The following is a 7,682-nucleotide window of genomic DNA, read 5'->3' as shown; positions in this document are numbered from 1 at the left end:
TCTTTCACTGACTCCTTTTGGAGCTTCGACCTGGGCTCTGTCCTCAGCCCAGCCCTCTCTACATTGTCCAAACTCCCTCCATCTTGTCTTCCCTCCACTTCACAGCACTCCAGGTCTTCCTCCAGACTTCCACACTCAGGGCAGCAGCACAGTCCTTCTTCAGACCCTGTCGCTACCCCTCCATCTACAACACACTCGGCAAGCTCTGTGGAGCCTCCATCCACTGCATCTTCCCCATTCACCCCCATTTCAGGCCTGCCCCTCACAGGGACCGTTGCGATCACTTCCTGCACCCTCCGCCTTGTCCGCTCTGCTGATCTTTGCTCTTGCTCGGGTGCCATGCGTCTGTCAGCAATCCCTGCCTCCAGTGGCTTCCCCAACCTAGCCCCCTGGTAAATGGGTAACCTTGCTTGCTGCAGTCAAGTTGCAGAAGAACGTGGTTGGATCAGCACAGGCCTTTGTTGCTTTGAGAAATAATATGGGGCACAGGTAGAGCAGAGCCTGTTCTCCGAGGCTTTGCACCTGTTCTCAGCCAGGGCACAGCCTGTGCTCTGCGTCTACTCGTCTTCTTCTTCCCAGTCTGGGAAGGGGTCTTGAGGCTCCCTGGGCCCAGGAAACAGAAAGCAAGCCCATGGTCCACAGGGCTGACGCTGGGATGAAGCAGTGATGGGAGTATTCCTATGTACAGGGGGTAGGCAGAGGGATCCCACGGGCTTGCCCCTAGAGTCCCTGGGAGTCCCTGGGAGCCCCCAGAGGCCAGTTTCTTCCGGGACGGAGCCACGCATCAACCCAACGGAAAGCAAGACCTGAGAGAGGCCCCCCGGGGGGGGGGCGGGGAAGGGGGAGCCTGGGAGCTGCGGATAGACTGGAGGTTTGTGAACCGCCCCTCCCCTCCCCGCAGGGATCCCCGGGCAACCACACAGCTGCCCCTAACTCCGACTTCACTGGCTCTGTGAGCTCCGAATTGAAGAGAGGCCAACTTCCAAACAAAGACGCGGCCCAGCTCGGGGCTTCTGGGCGAGGCCAGCCCGGCTGGGAGGAACGGCGCCTGGGAATCGGAGGGGGGCGAGCCGGGAGGGTGGGCGCTGGGGAGGCGGGGCGGGCCGGCAGGAAGTGCCCGGGGTGCTAGGCCGGAGCCGGGCTCCCCGCACCCTGCCCGTCTCCCGCTGGGAGGGCCCTCCCGGAGCGCCGCGGAGGTGCCCAGAGCGCCTCCGCGCCTCCCGAGGCTGCGACTCCCGTCGCTGCGTGCGGAGCCCCGCGGCCCGCGGCGGGGTAAGTGCGGGGGCGGCGGAGCTGCGCGCTGGGCTCGGGAGGGCCAGGGCGGGGGCGCGCGGGGATCGGGGACCGGGCGTGTGTGTGGGGGAGGCCGGCGGCACCCCAGCCCCGCGGGGAGGAGGTGCCCCCGGCCTCCCCCCGAGCCTGGGCCCGCGGTTCTGAGCTGGACGCTGGCGGGGCCTGGGCGGGCGGGGGCAAGCCGACTCTGGATGCGGAGTGGGGGCGGGAGGCCTCGGGTTGCTCACGGTGGACGCGGGCGCGCGCTGGGCTCTGCCGGGGTCGCAGCGTTTGCGTCCCTGACTATAAGGTTGAGTCCGCCTTTCTGCACTTAGGGCCTTGGGAGAGGGCTCTGGGCTTCTGAGCGCCTCGTGCCGCCCAGCGTGCTCAGTGCCTGTCTGTCTCTCCTCAAAATGTCATTCTCTTTGTCCACCCGAATTCTGGCAGCTGGCTCTTGGGCATAAGCCCAGGGTGACCGGTCCAGAGTAATCCTAGCTAGAATTGTATAGAGCTTGGCTCAGTCCCCCGTGCAAAACAGAGTTTGCTAAATGCTGGCAGCTGGCTTGGCTTCTGCATGCCCAAGTCTGCCCGTCTGTGTCCCATGGGGACACATCTGTATATTTGTGGGGTCATGGCTATGCAGGCCCCGTCACCTGTGTTTGCTTGTCCACTCCTACGGGTGCCTTTGGCTGGTTTGGTATGGGAAGAAGGAAGATGTGGATGGTTCTAGGGTGTACTGTTTTCCCAGTGGTATGTGCAGTATTGGCAAGCGTGAACCGGCTGAAAAATAAAGGGAGGAGGGGTCAGTCAGGTTGGGCAGGAGAGCATCGCATCTTGGGTCTAAATTGGTACAGACCTGTCCAGCATGCGGGCACACAGTATGAGGCAGGGGTGGCAGGGAGAGAAGAGGCAACTCCTGGAAACACTCCTGAGTACACTCCAGGGAATAAGATGTAGATAGAAGGGTGCGAGAGGGAATGAGTGTGGTATTAAGCCAGGGTGGATTCTCTCAGTTTAATTTGTGAGCAGCTTGATGATAGCTTCCTTTGGAGTCTGGAGCCCTGGGTCTGAATGAGAATTCAGTGGTTGTTACTATGTTACTAGTGATGTTCCCTGTGCGGGTCTCTCTGGCGCTCAGGTGATTTGTGTGCAAAATGGGACTTACGACTGCTGTCCTGCCTTCCTCAGGAACATCACCAAAGGCTCAAATTGGCCAGCCAATGCCTGGGAAGTGTTGGGACAGCCTTAGGCTCTGAGGGCAAAGAGCAAATGCTGGGCTCGTGGGGCCAAGCGTGAGGCTTGGGAACCCTTGGAGGGCCTGCAGCCGTTTGTTGATCGAACTAAAGGGAGTCATTGGCATACTGCTTCTCACGGTGTTCAGCATCAAAGGAGCAGGAATCCGTGCCTATGCTTAGTCACACCAGCCTAGTCACACCAGCCTAGTTACACCAGCCTAGTCACACCAGCTTTGGACTCTTGGTGTGGGAGACACATACAGATGTGTGTGGTGTCACAGGTTTTGTGTGAAAGCCTTCTCCAGCCCGGGAGGAAAACTGGCTTGGCTGGCCTTGAAGTTGTGTAACCCTAGAGCAGCTTGATTTTCCAGGGAGCCTTCCTCCAGCTGAGCTGCCATCTTGCTTTTAGCTTCATGCCACCAACAGAAGCAGTAAGGAGCCCTTTCCACGGTTTGAAGCCAGGGAGAAAGGAGAGGAGGAAGCTTTCCCAAGCAGCATCATGGGTGTGGGATGTCAACTGCATGGGGCTGTCTGCCTTCTGGGGTACAGAGCCAGGCTCAGATCGGCTGAGGAGGGCCGAGAGTGTGCCAAGAGTCAGGACAGGCGGCCCTGAACACCAGGGCAGGGTTGGCGTTTTGTGGGCACTTGGATGTGCCCCGTCATAAAGCCTTATTTGCACGTAGTAGCTGTGTAGCAAACACTGCGAAAGGAAAGAGCCCTGGCCAGGGAGCCTGGAAACCCAGGGTCAGGTCCTGGCTCGGCTCTCAACTTGTGTGTCCTGGGGAAAGTCACTTCACCTCTTTGGGTCTGCTTCCTCACTGGTCAAAGTCAGGGCGTCTGTCCAATCCGTTGTTCTGCTCTCAGCTCGCGTTTCACTTCCTCAGAGAGGCCTTTCCCGATCCCCTATCTGTCGTAGCTTCCTCCTGGGCCACAAGCACAGTGCCCTGATCTGATTCCTTCACAGCACTTACCATCATCTGAATTTAGCCCTGCCACCTCCAGCCATCCTGGAAGATTCGGGGAAGCAGGGCCCTCCCCCAGTCCTCCTACCCGCTGGCTCCCCAACACCTGGAACACAGTAGGTACTCAAAAAAGGTCGTGTCAGTGAGCGAGCAGATAATTCAATAAGCAGGAAATGGGGCTTTTCAAACTGTGCTCCTAGGAGCTTTTGAGGGAGGAGCAAGCCCCATAAGCAGGGCCATGGGTCCCTCACTCCAACAGCCGGGGTTAATCTCAGTTACGGGCTGGCGGCCAGGTAGGATTTCCTTTGAAGAAAGGGCCCTCCCACTAAGATAAAACTGGAAAACCGTTGTATCAGAAGACGACTAGGGGCTTTTTCCAGTCCAAGTTGAAATAATAGCCCTGCAGCTGGAAGCAGTGCATGTTTGGCCCTCAAGGAGGAACAAGGGCAGTGATTCAGACACTCAGATCCCACAGATCACTTACGCTTGGCCAGGGAAGTTGTCACAGGGTTTTTTGCAACTGGTTTAATTTCCTGAATTTTTGGACAAGGTTTATATGAAAATGGCTTCACACACAGTCCAGCAACCAGCGGTCTGTGGGAACTCTGAACCATGTGTGAGACAAGCAGGAGGGAACACAGACTACCTGCAAAGCGGATAAGCCACACTGATATTTGAGAGCTGCCTGTTCAGGGTGACCGTGTCTGTCATCATCCTCCCGGGCATGTGTTCCCAGGACTGCCCAGGAGATGTCCACTCAGCAGGCTTTATTCTTGAGTAGTTGGCAGTGGGAAGGAGCCCTCTTTCTGAGCCATTCCTCAGCCTAGAAGACAGCGATGTGATGGCGCGCCCTGACCCACATTTACAGCAGCCCGGTCAGCCCCGAGGTTGTCTCTTCCTGTAAATACGTTTGCAGGTGGCATTGTGGCTCCCGTATCCACACTGTGCCCAGGTTTTTGGCATGGAATCCATGTTGAGCACCACCTTTGTTAAACCCCCATGGGAATTAGTATAACACATGTATACTATAATATAGTTATATGATACATAATATTATATATATGTCATTATGTAAGATACATTAATGTATAGTATATAATATGTACTATATAATATATATGATAAATATTATATGCTACTAATGTATATTATATATTATATAATTACATATTATATACTGTTAGTATTGTATACTATATATACTATTACTGTTACATACTATTACTGTTATATACTATTTATAGTACTATGTATTATTATATACTATGTATTGCTATTACTATTTGTTATTTATTATTTATATTACTATTACTATATTATATAGTATATATAGTAAAAGTAATATATATTACAATATTATATATTTTATATATATTATATATAGAATATAATAGTCATAGTAATATATAGTATCTAATAGTATATATAGTACATAATAGTATGTACTGAGAGTATATAACATGTAATGGTAATATTATATATTAATAACACACCCATTAATAGAGAAGGAGGTTCAGTTGTTTCATTTAGTTGGTTTGCGGGGGTAGCTGAGCGGGGAGACTATGGAAAGAGGTGGAAAGGAGAGAGGGAGCACAAAACACATCCCCCCCGCCCCGTAATTCCTTCCGACCATTGACCTTGCTTCTTTCCGCTGTCCATGCTCTGGCTGGCCCCCATGGGCTCCTGGGTTCACAAGATTTGTACTTATAAGGGGGTGCGCTGCAGAGTTGAGGGGACAGCCGAGCAGTATGCACATATTCACCCAGCGCCTCCTCTGAGCGTCCAGGCCTGAGAACACCTGAAGACCAGGCCCCCGACCTCAAGCATCTAGTTGTGAGGAGATAGAAGTCACTCCCAGGAAGAGAGGAGAAAACAGCGGAGCGCACACTGCCTGGGGTGGCCCTCACCCAAGCCACAGCTGGAGCTCAGGGAATGAAGAAAAGGAAAACCCTGCGGTCGGGAAGTGGAGGGAGGGCAGAGGGCCCAGCTCTGGGTCAGGCACTCCCACCTGGAACCCCGGCCCTGCCCCTTCCTTCCGGGTGACCCTCCGTCCTTGTTATGTGACCTCACTGAGCTTCCGTTCCTCTTCTGCCAACCAAAGAAGGATCTCTAACTCCCGGCTGGCCTGGGTCCTGAGGATGGCTGAGTTAAGTCCAGAGAGCCCAAATTTGTAGAGGGGCACAGAGCACCCAGGTGTGGGCTGACCAAGGTGAGCACTCTGGACAAGGGTTTGCGGTGACAAGGGGGCTCACCAGGTGGTGACTGCTGCACCACGCGTCCCAACCCTGATCTTGCGTGCAGGTCGTCAGGGGTATACCCGGGGCCATCCAACCACCCCTTTTCTCCTCTGGGTGCCTTTCCCCCAGGCCATTCTGCTCCCCACACAACGCGGGCAGGATGAGGCTGGATTTAAGTAGCCCCCTCCCCCCTCACTGCCCTGTGTACTCATCGGCCCTTCTTAAAGGCTTAAGGGGTTTTATTGCAAAATGCCAAGAATTCAAGAATTGAGGCTGTTACGGAGGTTCAGGAAATGTTAAAGGAAATTGCTCTGACGGTCCCTGATCTGTTTTGAAGTAGTAAGTTTTGAACTAAAGTGGAGTTCCCTGACCCTCTGACGGCAGGCAGCGGGGGAGAACCCTGCAGTGGTTCTCACCTGTGTCCTGACTGCCAGATGCTGCTGCTGCCGCTTCTTTTTTGAACAGGGATCTTGTGTTTTGAAAGATTTTTGTCAGCCACACTTCAGTATAACTGAAAATTTGTTTCTCCATTGGAAACAATTAATCAAACACCATAAAAGTGGTAGTGATTTTCCTACCCAGTGTCTACTTCTCTGCTTTCTATCATTTACATTTTTTAAAAAAGATTTTATTTATTTATTTGACAGAGAGGGAGACAGCCAGCGAGAGAGGGAACACAAGCAGGGGGAGTGGGAGAGGAAGAAGCAGGCTCATAGCAGAGGAGCCTGATGCGGGGCTTGATCCCAGAACGCTGGGATCGCGCCCTGAGCCAAAGGCAGACGCTTAACGACTGAGCCACCCAGGCGCCCCTATCATTACATTTTTTAAAAGATCAGTTTTGACCACTTAAGCAACAGATTCTAGTGTTTTGAAAGGCTCAGAAGAGAAAAGAACAAAGAACAGGATTGGGCTGGCATTGTCCAGTTTGTCTGAGGTTTGGAACAGATTGCAAAATTTTAAAAAGTTTTCCATTATCCTATTTGATCGTGTAGGTGTGGTAGTTAGCCTCTCAAGCTTTTTTTTTTTTTTTTTTGACAGGCAAAGGCCCACGTTTCCATAAGTGCTCTGAAAAATTGTAAAGACATTACGCTGTTCTGCAGACAAGTACTAGGGTTCTGGCCCTTGGAAAACAATGTCCTATACCATGGTTCCAGAATTATATTCCTCACCACTGCATGAGGATAGAAATTTATGTTTATTGACTTTTTATCCCTGGCAACTAGCACCAAGCCGGGCAAACAGTAGGGGTTCAGTCAATGTCCATAGAACAGATATTTCAGGAGGGAGCTTATCAGTCATCACTAAGACTGTACGTTGGGGAGAAGGACCTCAACAAGGGCTGGCTACATAATTTGTCCAGCCCAGTGCAAAATGAAATTGTGGACCCATGAGTCAAAAAGCAGGAAAAAGTGCCATTGAAAGTACTAAAATGTAAAGCTTTTTCCTGTCTTCCGTGGTCTCTTTCTTGACTTGTCATGGTGGGTTTTATTTGCTACTCAATGTCATTCTAAGTAAAGAGAAATTAAAATTTTAATTTTAACTTAGTTTTAATTATTAGCATGAAGTTTACTAATTCCTCTTGATATTGTGCAATGCCAATTTTAAATGCAAGTAGGGGCACCTTGGCTGGCTCAGTCGGAAGAGCATGTGACTCTTGATTTCACGGTCCTGGGATTGAGCCCCATGTTAAGTGTAGGGATTACTTAAATAAATAAAATAAAACAAAATAAAATAAATGCCAAGTATATGAGCATTTAACTCCTATGTAGAATCACCAAAATCATACAATTCGTATGTCCTAGCTCATGTTTTGTTCTTCTCAACCCTGGAAATGATGCACAAAATGACATCGATGATTTTTTTTATAATAATATTTTTTTAATTATATTATGTTAGTCACCATATAGTACATCCCTGGTTTCCGATGTAAAGTTCGATGATTCATTAGTTGCATATAACACCCAGTGCACCATGCA

General features: G+C 51.3%; 1 protein-coding gene across 6 annotated transcripts in view; it reads left to right on the top strand.

The window, feature by feature from the left end:
- The first annotated feature begins 847 nt into the window (after positions 1-847).
- TSPAN11 (tetraspanin 11) overlaps positions 848-7,682 on the top strand; it is a 70,280-nt gene continuing 63,445 nt past the window's right edge. For 2 of the 6 annotated variants that reach the window (XR_004621354.1, XM_034645700.1), the window contains exon 1: positions 928-1,272. The gene's annotated coding sequence lies outside the window, so the exon portion shown is untranslated. Of the gene's footprint in view, positions 872-925; positions 1,273-7,682 lie in introns of those variants that run through there. The other 4 variants (XM_034645701.1, XM_034645704.1, XM_034645703.1 and 1 more) reach the window with 4 other exon arrangements.

This window comes from Ailuropoda melanoleuca, chromosome 16 (genome assembly GCF_002007445.2).
Source record: "Ailuropoda melanoleuca isolate Jingjing chromosome 16, ASM200744v2, whole genome shotgun sequence".
Classification (NCBI taxonomy): domain Eukaryota; kingdom Metazoa; phylum Chordata; class Mammalia; order Carnivora; family Ursidae; genus Ailuropoda; species Ailuropoda melanoleuca.
Note: the sequence above shows the minus strand (reverse complement) of the source record. Positions and strands in the feature narration are given on the sequence as shown.